This window comes from Diadema antillarum, unplaced genomic scaffold (assembly GCF_040938485.1).
Source record: "Diadema antillarum isolate AM-2024a unplaced genomic scaffold, OU_Dant_1.0 scf00000070, whole genome shotgun sequence".
In the NCBI taxonomy this organism is placed as follows: domain Eukaryota; kingdom Metazoa; phylum Echinodermata; class Echinoidea; order Diadematoida; family Diadematidae; genus Diadema; species Diadema antillarum.
The window spans coordinates 2,894,502-2,907,870 of NW_027270959.1; the positions used below are offsets into that span (position 1 = coordinate 2,894,502).

At 38.5% G+C, this 13,369-nt stretch overlaps 1 long non-coding RNA gene across 1 annotated transcript; it reads right to left on the bottom strand.

The window, feature by feature from the left end:
• Positions 1-963: 963 nt before the first annotated feature.
• Positions 964-3,428, bottom strand: LOC139716854 (uncharacterized). The gene is made up of 3 exons (XR_011709923.1): positions 3,354-3,428; positions 2,085-2,240; positions 964-1,110 (listed from the first exon to the last, which is right to left on the bottom strand). It is a non-coding gene; the product is annotated as an uncharacterized lncRNA (long non-coding RNA).
• Between the last annotated feature and the right edge of the window lie 9,941 nt (positions 3,429-13,369).

Below are 13,369 nucleotides of genomic sequence, written 5' to 3' on the forward strand. Positions count from 1 at the left end.
GGAGGGGAAGGGAGTGAGATGGTCCTTAGTGTTTAATAGAAAATGTGGAAAGAGTAGGCTCTGTATTAAGACCAGGAGCAGATATTTCAAACGAAGTCTGTTCTTAATTTGATTCGGATTGAGATGTAACGGTATAGGCTTTTATCCATAATCTACATTTCGTCTTAATTTGGATTCATCATAGTGACGTTTTTCTCAGTCATTTTTCTATCCCACCCCCACCCCCGATCATTTTATGCTCTTTCGACATGATTGGAATATCTCCTCAGGAGCTCACCTTGGCAGTATTCAATGGCGTGCGCACCAGTCTCATGTGTGTACATTCCCGCGGGACAAATGATGCACTGGGATTGTTGGATATCCGGCTGGTAGAATCCCCGTGGACACGGTGTGCATGGTTTGAATCCGGTGTAAGACACATAACCCTTCGGACATGGATCTGTCGAAAGATCACCACAAACATGACAAATGGACATATTATTGGGCTCGTGGTTACGCGAACACTTCCACATCAGCTTTTGCACAATAGTCATAAAACATGCCTTATCGGTCACCTGTCTACATGGGTTACCTTCCGCATACGGTCACTACAAACAAACCTGCCCCGAAAAGTCGTGTTTAAGATCCTCTCTGTAGCGGTCACCTTTCTATAAGGGCCACTTTTTCGTCTCCGTAGGATTGTCGTTACAGACACGTTTGACTGTATACTTGCGAAGACGTTCTTTCGAACTGGAATATCTCACTTGATGAAACCACAGAGTTTGTTCTTCGCTTGACGGAGAAAAATTAGAATTATGTTCAGAAATATCATAAAATCATTATAGTAGTTTCATTACAACATTCATATAATGAGAGGACATAAAAATAAAAAACTATTCCACTAGAACGAGGGGACATCTTCAATTAATAAACACAACGGAGAGCAATTTCGAAGCTTGGTGGATTTACTTGTGCATTCGTCTTCGGACGCAGAACCAATGGTCCAGGTGGTGTAACCTTCTCGACAAGGTAGACACGATTTGCTCCCAAACTCCGGCTGATAGAAGCCCTCGCCACACGCTACGCAGGATTTCACTCCTGAGGCCGAGTAAGTCCCGGGTTCACAGAGGGCTGCGAAGGGTAAAATGAGTCAGGGACTGCTCACATTAAATTTTGATTTTCAACATCGGTTTGTCAGAAATATATGAAAGGATTAAACGTATTGAATTCAAAGCATGCGCCTGACGATAATACACCTCTCCTAGTGCTGCCTTGTGTCAAAATATGCGGGCTTCTTTCTCACAGATCCCACACTCCAAATCATAGATTCGAATTATCTTACATGATGATATACTTTTTATTTTCTTGACCAATTAATGCCGAATGGGGTTAATGCACAGGACATAATGAAACAGGTCCATAATGGTTACAATGCATTACTATCAAGACACAGTGAAAAATTATCAAACTTCGACACGGGATACAGGCCATCGTGCTGAAACCGGGGTGTACAGTTTGTCCCCGAAAAAAAATTGAAATCGTATTTTGGCATTCAATTGATTACTCCCTTAGTGATTAAACTTCTAAGTGCTACTTTAGGGTCTTAAAATGTAACATCTTAGCTCTATTCAGCAGAAAACCCCATTCATTTTGTTAAGTAGTCACAGAGAATTGTGAATTGTTGTAAAGCATGTAATTGGTCAAATTTTCCTAGTTCAGCACCTGGATGCTCTTGGAACTGCATATTGATATGCAAAGATAATGGACAGAACTTGGAGGGATGGGAGGGAAGGGATTCTTGACATGCTCTACAAAACTGCTCATTTCTCTTTGACCACTGATCGAAGAAAATCGAATGGGGTTTTCTGTAAGATGTGGGCAACGAGTTATTGTTTCACATCCTGAAATTGTATTTGGATTAATTCACTATTTTTTTAAGTTGTCATTGCGGAGGGTCCAGTTGTTGTTGTTGTTGTTGTTGTTGTTGTTGTTGTTGTTGTTTTTGTTGTTGTTTACTGGGGGGTACGGTATAGGATAGGACAAGTCTGCAGGAAAAAGCGAAAGCCGAGAATTGCAATGCGCTTCAGGACAGTGGACATACTGACCTCTACATCTGTCTGAGGATCTGCTTCCGCGTGACACAGTGGATGTGCCATCGGAACAATTCTTGCACTGGACTTGTCCGTATTCGTCCTGGTAAGTTCCCACTGGACACCTCTCGCACCTATTGTCACTTTGTCCAGTTCCAGGAGGACATTGCACTGGTTCCAGGGTAATATTTATGCGGAAAATCAAGAAAAATAGAGGAGGAAAGGCAAGGTTATATCAAATTCACATTACTCGAGATTGTCTCTTGACGTGCGGTAACGTACAAAGTAACGCGTTCTTTGATTATTGAAGTCCTTGGGAGTAAGAAATTTGTGGATTTAATCACCTTGTTTTGTTGCAGGTCTATACATCGAGAATGTGACACCGTAAAAAATACTCTCTTATGTCACAGTGCAATACCATCAAAGTCCAAACCATATGAGTTGAATACAATTCTTTGTTTATCAATCAAAATGCACACGAGACGACAAAGTTCGGATCTCCCATACATTATCTCTGTGCTCATATCCTCGGAGGAGTCTTATGTACATGTAAGCCCTGGTTGAAATTAGGCCACGGCTTAAAGGGTAAGTAATTTGAGGCGTTGGCTCATGTCCAATGTATTCGTGAGGGATCTTGACATTTTAAGATGGAGTTTACATCCGGAATGAAGTAAATTTTGGCGCTGAAGTCAAAGTAAATTAAGAATGCAGGCGACCCAGTTTTACTTGAAGTATTTTGGTGAACAGAAGAGGACTGGTGGTGAAAGGTTGTGAAAACTTAGGCAAGGTTTCTCGCAATGCTGCGTGTTGGTGGTTCATCGGTTATCAATCAAAATAGTCTTCACCCCTTCCCCTAACACTATACCAATGCAGAACATTGTACTTAAGTTTCAGTCCAATGCCCATGTTTCTCATTTCTTTCATAACTTCCGTATGTTTGCATATCAATCGTTAATGACAACCCTACTGGAACGAGCACAGTGTCCCACAGTGTGTTCACAACGTGTTCACATAGTCGACTATATGTGAAAACACTCGAATTTAACAGTGTGGAGATGATTTCACACTGTGGTGTGGTTTTTCACAGTGTTCACATTGTAATGCTTTGTTTCACACTGTGAATTGATGACTCACATTGTGTTAACAACGCTTGAATTTAACAGTGTAAAGAGATTTCACACTGTGTTCACACTGTGATTACACTGTGTTTCTCACGCTGTAGGAGACTGTGTTCTTTCCAGCAGGGAATATACAGATACAGGCCTTGGGAGTCACGCTACTCACAACACAGATCGTCTACCAAGATTTCCCCAGGCTCACACGACACAACGTAGTCATCGTCAACCTCGAAGCTCGTTGCATCCAGCGTGATGTTCGTACCGTCAATGGAGATGTCCCCGTCGGTGAGCACGTTTCGTATCGAATCGATGTATGCATCCAGTGCAATACCTTCAGGTGGCACCCCACTCTATAATAGATTGATTGATGTATGTAATATCAATCTTGTGATGTCTGGTTAGCTTGAAGAACATTAATTATCTAGGGCGGTCTACAGCATAATCATATCAGTAGCTGGTGGCATTTTGTACTATTATTGTTTTAATCATTATTGTTATTTTTGCTTTCAGCCTTATCCATCCTATTAAACATGAATGATCTTAATTTATTTTAATATTACATTTCATGAATTCTAAATAAGTACCAAGTACGAAACACACATGAAGACTAATGATTGGACTATGATTCTTGGTGAAAAGTCGAGAAAATTTAGACATGCTGGTGGCTCAAGATATCATCCCCAAATAATCACGTGCAAATCTGAAATGAAGATTCAAAATCACATCTTTTTCTTTGCACCATTATCGTGCACGGATAACATCGAACGTGTCGCGATGCCTTTTTATGAAGGGTGTTACGAGAGTGTCACAGCGTAACTTTCGGCTGCACAGGGCAAAAGAAGCCCCATTTCCCCCTATCTTGGCTCATCCTTTCAAGAATTGTGAGTGAACACGCTATTTGTATCAAATTTATCATTTAGTTTTTGTAGAATTTATAACCGACATTATTATACGTCAAGGTATCCCTTTTAGGAAAGTGTGAAGATCTGTGATATTTTGAAACCGGAAACACAATCAATTTACATATGTATTATATATAATATATAGAATCTGAATTGTCTTTTCGACATGTCTCTTCGACTTAAATGACTCTTTTACATCTGCGGACTATTTTCTTTGGCTTACCTGATCAAAGGTATCTGGGTCTTGTGGTGGAGCCACAACTGTAGCAGTGAATGTGACAGTGAGGACACCCTCACCGCCCACCTGCCTACGCCGACGGTTCCCCGCCTCATTGCAGGTGACTTGGAGACCTTGGATGTCGCACCCCGCGCTAGCGTCGCAAGAGATTATACCGTTCGAAGACTCACGTACGAGTGATTCGAAGTACCTCAAGAACTTCCTTCGAATTGTGTTGTTTTCAGGGTCGCAAGGACCAGCATAGAAGCGGACCCCTTTGGAAGTTTTTCGACCGGCATCAGGCGGTATGACTGAAAAGGGAAATGATTGTTGCGAAGGAATGAGTTTATGGCAGGAACGGCATACCGTAATGATTATTGTATTGTGTATAGAACGATATAGTTTCACTGGTTCCGCAACCAATCGATCTACTTAAGATTTTCAGTTTCCTAACGGAGAAAATCAAATGTATTCTTAAATAATGAAATATTCTTTAATTCATGGGTTTGCAAATCATTGCAATTAAGTTCTGATCTGCCGTTAAAACACTCTGAAATGAAAAAAATAGACGTTTTCTGATCACAACGACAAAACATTTGGGTTGAAAGATTTCTTTGTATGTACTAGTGTATTACCTATAGTCTAGCGGATATAGGGCACATATAGGGTGAATCATGCACATTATGGTAAAAGCACCATATTTGGTACACATGTACATGATGCCAATACAAGTCATTTCTGATATGGAAGCCACTCTGATTCTGCCTGTGGCGGCCGTGGCGGCCATTTTTCAAAATGGCCGCCATGTGATATAGCAATGCTCTGTATTTTGGAAACTATAAGTCCGATTGTCATGATTCTTGCACCAAAGTATAGGTTTTGAGGGTCAAGGATTCCAATAAAATAATTTTTGAGAGGATAAAACCATGGCAACCTACTTATTGGCGGCCATTTTGAAAAAATATGGCCACCAATCTAGATATAACATCTCCTTAAAACGTATGGACAAAGGGTCATGACTATGATACCAACTTATATGTTTTTGGCATCAAGGACTCAGATAAATTCAACTGTAAGTGAGTATGAATAGTTTTTATCCTACGTTTTGGCGGCCATTTTAATAAATATGGCTGCCATACAATGGATAATGAATATTGTATATCTTCGAACTCGATGAATATATAATCACGATTCAAGTGTAAAAGTATATATTTGGGGTGAAGGTTTTCAATATAATGATGTTTTAGCAAAGTGAATAGGTTCATCACATCCTTTGTTTTGGTGGCCATTTAATAAATATGGCCTCCCTCCAGTTAAACATGGCTGCCGCTGTACATTCTATTCATATATCTTTAAACCAATGGATGCATCTTCATGATTCTGGTACAAAAATATGTTTTTGAGGTTCAATTATTTAAATGGATACATCTTTTCGTGCATACAACCATCACATCCTATGTTTTGGCTGCCATTTTAAAATATGGCCACCGCAATATATACTATACTGTACGTCTTTGAAACTAATTGAGGTCAATGATTTAAAACAAGCATTTGTTGATGAATAGAACTAACATATTTCGTTTTCATGTCCATTTTGATAAATATGCCTGCCGCACTACATAGAGTATGCACACACACACACACACACACACACATTATATACAGTGTGGCCTAGAATTAACGGAAACGCGAATTTTCGCAAATATTTGCACATTTGCATTACTTTGATGCCAAAATGAATGACATAGAGTTGTGAGAAGAATGACACCAAAATCATCCGATTTGGTTGAGTAGTTTTCATTCTACAGATTTTTTTTTTTTGTAAAGACGGGTCGAGCGTAAATTTCTTAGCTCAATTCAACAAATTTCAGCATTGAACAAAAGCCACTTGGGAGACTAACAAAGAATTGAGGCCGCACATCACAATGTGGAATGCTTGAATAGGATTATTGTCGAAGATTGACCTTCAATTGTTGGGTAGTCTCCTTGGCTGAGCTTTGATAAAATAAAGTAAGAAATTAATGATTAACAAAAACATGTCTAGAAAGAAAAGTACTCAACCAAATTGGACAATTTCGTGTTGGTTTTGGAAAAATATTCGTTTCCATTTTCTGAGGGGCCACCCTCTATATATTATATATACACCCTCAGTTGCCATGATGTATTGTCCCATTGACAAGAATCGTTCACCTATTATTGGTAAATGAACCTTCTATGTCGTTGCGGCGTTTAGTTCTTTATTGTTCATTGATTGTTGTTGATTGACCATACCTCTATCACATTCACTATTCAAGTAGGTATTGAACATCACATAAGTACAATTGTTGCATACGTGGAATACTAAAGATAATTATGTTGAATATCAAAGGTAGAATAAAATGGTGAGAATGGAATAGAAGACTCCCCCCTCCCCCCCCCCCCCCCATTTTTGATGCATAGACAGGAGAGTACAATAAGTGTACTGGCATAGTTTCCAGCCACAAAGACATGATTATTGCAGCCTTATAAGACCCACTGATTTCTACAGTTTGTTTTAAGTTCTTGTTCATTATTTCATGGTAAACTGTATGACCTTGTCAAAACTGTTACACAAAATTATAAGGAATCATATGATGGAATCGAATTAACTCTGACCAGGGAGGTGAGACACCTCCCTGCTCTGACAATCCAAAACAATTATTGTTCCTGATCATCCATTGCTGAGCGGTGATGAACGTGAATGCATATATAGATGCAGGTGCGCTTTGGAGAATGTCTTCAGTATTTCTACTGGTGCCGGTAAGTAAGATCGATTTACTGAATATTTTATTCTGCAGTTTTATCTTCCAATAATTATGAACCTAAAAATTTGTATTTCTTTGAGGTTTTCCTTAAATTCATAAATTAGCATAATTTTTCTTGTAGTTTATATTTTGCTTGTAGACTCATGTGGAGCTGCAAATGACAATTAGATGTAAACCTATAAAGATGTATTGTATAATAACTATCATATTTGCTGGAGAGATGATGAACTACAACACCTAACTGCCTTAGGGATTCCGCTCCGGATTTGGATAAGGTTTACTCCCTAGCCTTTGATTAACCAGAAAACTGCCCGCAATGAAGCGGAAGACTCGTGGAGGGCGGGAACGTCTTTCTACCCGTACAGGACCAGAAGGACCTGCCCACTGCCACTATTAATTTTACTTTATCGTTTGATGTATAAGATTCAGTGTAGTTATAAGTATCAGAACAGCCTGGTCAATCATGGATTTTATAGACATACATATAGTGTGTTTATATTTGATGTAAGTGACCCAAGAAGTTTTAGAAGTTTTCTCACACTTAGTGTCATTTTTCCAAAGAAAACAGATGTACTAATTGGTTGAAAACTATGATTTTCATTTCATAGTCCAGGGACCAGAGAAAGCGAGAGTCTGTATTTCTAGAAAATATATAATCTTGATTAATATGTACTTCAGACATGAAATTGTGAAGATCATGTTTTTCACATACACTGTACACACATAAATCCTATAAAGGAAGTTGGGCATATTTTCCAAAATGCTTACAAAGTTAACTATGCGCAGATGTCCCACATTAGAATACTAAAAATGAGTGAACAAGTAATTGTTGACCCCTTAAGCAAACGTTTACACCAGAATCAATCCACAATGGGCATCCTGCTTTCATAACACTCGTACGCTATTTATTAAATGGCCGCCAAAACAAAGGATGTGATGAACCTATTCACTTTGCTAAAACATCATTATATTGAAAACTTTCACCCAAAAACTATACTTTTACACTTGAATCGTGATTATATATCTTTTGAGTTCGAAGATATACAATATTCATCATCTGTTGTATGGCAGCCATATTTATCAAAATGGCCGCCAAAACGTAGGATGAAACGATTCATATTCACTTACAGTTGAATTAATCAGAATCCCTGACCCAAAAACATATAAGTTGGTACCAGAGTCATGACCCTTTGTCCATACGTTTTAAGGATATGTTATATCTAGCATGGTGGCCATATTTTTTCAAAATGGCCGCCAATAAGTAGGTTGCCATGGTTTTATCCTCTCAAAAATTATTTTATTGGAATCCTTGACCCTCAAAACCTATACTTTGGTACAAGAATCACGACAATCGGACTTATAGTTTCCAAAATACACAGCATTGCTATATCACATGGCGGCCATTTTGAAAAATGGCCGCCACGGCCGCCACAGGCAGAATCAGAGTGGCTTCCATATCAGAAATGACTTGTATTGGCATCATGTACATGTGTACCAAATATGGTGCTTTTACCATTAAGTGCATGATTTTTTCTATATCCGCTGGACTACTAAATTTGTTTCTTCCAATTTGATTCCCATGTTGTTGTTTTTTTGTTTTCTTTCAAGAGCCAAGTTAGGTCGTTTATCAGAAACACGGAGATACTATAACTGTCACCTTCTGAGGTATGAAAAAGGGGACTATGCAAACTAACTGCCCTGCTTTTCAGCAATTCCCTTCACTTCCAATGAAATTGATTGTGTACTGAACTTAGTTTATCAAGGGATAGTATATAGTAGGTGAGGATTCAGCTTTTAACTTTTTGCGAGATACTTAGAAACTGCTTTATGAAATTCTAAAGAGCACACAATTCTAAGAGGAATCCAACGTTTATTTGATGAAAAACGGTTTGAACTTGCTGGGATATCCGAAAAGGAGTTACTGAAGTGTTGTTTGCAGACACCGAGTAAATTTCTTTCCAGTTTGCAAACGAAATGGACAAGCAAATTGGGAGGTTTGAACCCGTGACATCATCATCCAAACCTGCATCTGACCAATATCACTAGTGATAAGCTTTTATAAAGTTGAATCATTAACATCAAGCAAGTCTCTCATTTCTCTAGGACCGAATTCAGGAACCACTCACCAGTGCAATCGGGCCATGGCATATATGCCGGCCGCAGCGTAGATACACCAGTCACCCATTCCTTCGTGGCGTCACAGATGTATATAGATTCCGGGTCGCCGGCGAATGTGTAGTACTTGTTACACAGGACCGAGCAGAAAGTGTTTTCCCCTGCTTCGTGACATGTCAGGGCCCCGTCCAGAGGAGGAGGGTAGTACTCACAGGAATGTTCTACGAAGAAATATAGGATTAGCAAACGGTATATATGTTGCAGTGAGGGAGAAATACAATACATTTAATTAGCTTTCGTTTTGTGACTTTCGCAACGCATACGTCAAAACCAATTATTATTAGCTCGTTTCTCTGAGATTGCATTATCTTTAGTTGGCACATTTAGGAACTCTTCTTTCAGTTACTTTTATCACTATATGAAACTCGAATGGCTTAGAATAGTGAAATTTTATCAGTGGAATTGATGTTTCAATCAGGATTTGTAGGCCATCCACAGTGCCAAATGAAATCCCACAGCCCATATGAGTCGATAAGAATACGAATTTACACATGAAGACATTCGTCTTACAGAAGCATTGTTTCTTTCTTTCTTTCTTTTTCTCTCCCCCCCCCCCCCCCCCCCCTATCTCTCTTCCTCTTAAACGTTTGCAGTTACGCGGGCCTGTTTGCCTATGATATGACGCAGACTTCATTCACTGACAGAAACATTCCAATCCAAACTGAAGTTCCTCTCACATTGATGATTACAATAACTGCAATCCACAGTGCTCAAGAAAGTGTGTTCCTCATCAGGTATCAGTGTTTGTTGTTTGTTTTGTTTGTTCTTCCCTGCCCTCATGTTTTGTATGCATATTTTGTTGTGGTGTTTGTTTTTTTTTGAAGCGCCATGAGCAGCGAAACTGGACCTGTGCATTATATTCAATTAAATTCAATAGTTTATTTATTTCCATCATCAAAAAGAAAAGAAAAGAAAAAGTTGACATAATCCAAAGTGATACAATTTCTTTTACACTCGTCTGATCAGGGATTTTTTTTTAAATACAATATAAAGTATATACACGAATGATGTCGTAAAAAAGAAACAATGCACAAAAATAGTAAATAATCACAATGATGGAAAACAGTGTTCCACTAAAAAAGCCAAGCTTGTAAGACGTGGAACACTGGAACAAAACAACAACAGCACCAATTTGTTATACCAATAAAACATATTCATTTTAAATTCTTCTATATAGTATTGCACATTTACTCATTGATATATGATGCTGATAATATGAACAACTATGATTTTAGAATGCAAACGTATAAACTATATAACATATCACATTTGTGGCACAGACACTATGGGGCCAGGTATGCAAGGAAAATTGAACGGAAAGGAAGATATGCAATCGGCCACAAAAAAAAAAATCATAACGACGACAACAACAACAACAGCACAAAACACAGAAATAACAGAACTTGAGGAAATGCACTCAGACAGATACTGGACAACGAAGAACGAGGAAAGAGGAGCAGGGAAGAATAGAAAAGGAAAAGGAGAGGGAAAAGGAGAGGGATGGAAAAGGTCTGTGGACACACTACAAAATCTCGAGGAAAAGTGAAACATGACGGGTTTTTTTCATTAAACAGAATTAACAAATAACCAATTATACAAATAACCACTATTGTAATTACGAATTGAAAGCAGATTCGAAAGAGAAATGTGGATTAAGTGAAAGCAGCAGCAGTGAAAGTTTGAGGAAAATCTGACAATCGATGCAGAAGTTATGAATTTTTAAATTTTGGGTGTTGGAACCACTGGATAAGAAGACTTCTTCAGTTTATTGGGCTCACACCTGTAAATAAAATAGAATATCCCCAACCCCTGAACAAGATCGTACTAAAGATACCTAAATAAATGAAGAAAAAGAATGATTAACTAGATATATCGCTGCGGCGACTGATATGCCTCCGCCATAATGCATGGTTCTCCTAATAGGTCTATAGTACAATGTCTTGACAATGTGTGATGACAGTTTCACACAATTGGCAAAATATTAAAATGACAGGTTTGCCACAAATGTGCTGAATGTTCACTTTCCTAGAACTAGGTTCAATTGGATGAATGATTAAAATGTCAGAATGCAGGTATTTGGGAAACTGATGGATTTTACTTGACTTTTGACCCTTTTATAAGTTTATGCATTGAGTAATTTTCAAGGTATTGAGAAAAAGTATAATTTCAGCATCAAATGGGAAAATAGCATTATCTAAACCTGGCCTTTGACCTCACAGTTCCAAAGAGAATCACTGTTAGGTTGAACATGCATAAATATGTAAGTTTCATGATGATACCTTGAGTTACTTTTGAGATATAGAGGAAAAAGTGCAATTCATCACTTTCACTTGACCTTTGACCTTTTGACCTTTGACCTTCTGGCAAGAAACTTCCCACAGAATATATATTGGGTAATACATGCATACATCAAGTTAAAACAAAAACAAAAACCTTCAGGCATATTGCATTTCAAGGAAAGTAGTGATATTTTGAGGAGTTGACCTTGACCTTTGACCCCTGACCTTTGACCCATGACCCCAACTTCCCTAGATAATCACTGCCCATCGGTACAAGCATATATACTAAGTTCCATGAAGATACCTTGAACCATTTGCGAGATATGGAGAAAAACATGAAATTTCAAATTTTTTTCACAAAATAATCTGTGACCTTTGACCTTTGACCCTGTGACCCTAAAATCCACACAAAGTATTATCCCCCAAGGATATACCCTCATACCAAGTTTGATGTAAAACCACCACACGGTTCTTGAGATATCGACAAAAACAAAACGGGACGGACGGACGTACGGACGGACGGACGGACGGACGGACGGACGACCCGAAAACATAATGCCTCCGGCCACTTCGTTGCGGAGGCATAAAAATCAATAAAGCAGTTTGGCAAAAAAAAAAACTGAATAGCTGCAGATATTGAGTATGAATTCATATACAAACTGCATTTTGGTTGGAAGATGAAGCTTTACTCCTGGAATTTAAAGGGACTATATTTCATTGGGTGCATGTACAGAATATATATATATATTTTTTTTTTTTTCAGTGAAAAGAACTCGTAGTCTGTATTTGCGGGCCCTTGGACAGAGTTTTAGCGGAAAAACCTGCCTTGGAAATTTGGTGGATGAAAGGGTATATCTCACTTATCTAGGTTAGTGAAGATGAAAGACCTTATTTCTCCCAGGTATTTTACAGAATTTTTTTGAATTTGACGCCCCTGTGGGGAATTATTTACCCACATGAGCCCTATGACATCATGTGTGGACAACAATATACAGAAAATATAAAGGAATTTCAGCAAGCTTTCACTTTTCTAGCGTAATTAAAGAGCACTTCACTAAACTGCTTTCAGAAAGCAGGGGGAATAATTGTTACCCTTAACATAATATGTCAGTATCAAGTTGATGGAATGTGTAATTTTCTTTTTGAAAAAAAAAATTGGGGGGAACTCTCTTTATACATGGCTCGACACTAACTTTTTTGTGTGGTGGCCCGATGGGGCCACCAAAATCCTAAATTTCAAATTTTTGGTGGCCCGAGAGAAAAATTTGGTGTCCCGAAAAAAAAACAATAAAAACATTAAAAGTCCTTTTTTTTTCATGAGTCAAATATCTAAAATTTATGATAGTAAGAATTAGAAGTTGGACATATCTTCTCACAAATAAACTTCAACAAACTTGCAACACTCACTCTCAGGCATTCATTTAGTCTTTGACATACTTTTCGAAAAAATTTTGGTGGCCCGAGGCGGGCCACCAAATTTGCCCTTTTTTGAAATTTGGTGGCCCGACTTTCATTTTTGGTGGCCCCGGGCCACCGGGCCACCGTTAGTGTCGAGCCCTGCTTTATATATTCTTTATATTGTTGTCCACACATGACGTCATGAAATGTGATAGTCTCCTTATCTATTCATTACAATACCAAAAGTTTAAGAACTAAAACTTTTGCATCGATTGTCCGATTTTCACTTTCACTGATGTGTTCTACTGTTGCTGCTTTCATTCAATCCACATTGCTCTTTGGGGGTTTGGTTGCCTTCAAAACGATCTACCTGAGCTGTACAAAAAGTGAGGGGGAGGGGCAAAGTAAATCATCCTCATTGCCCATGG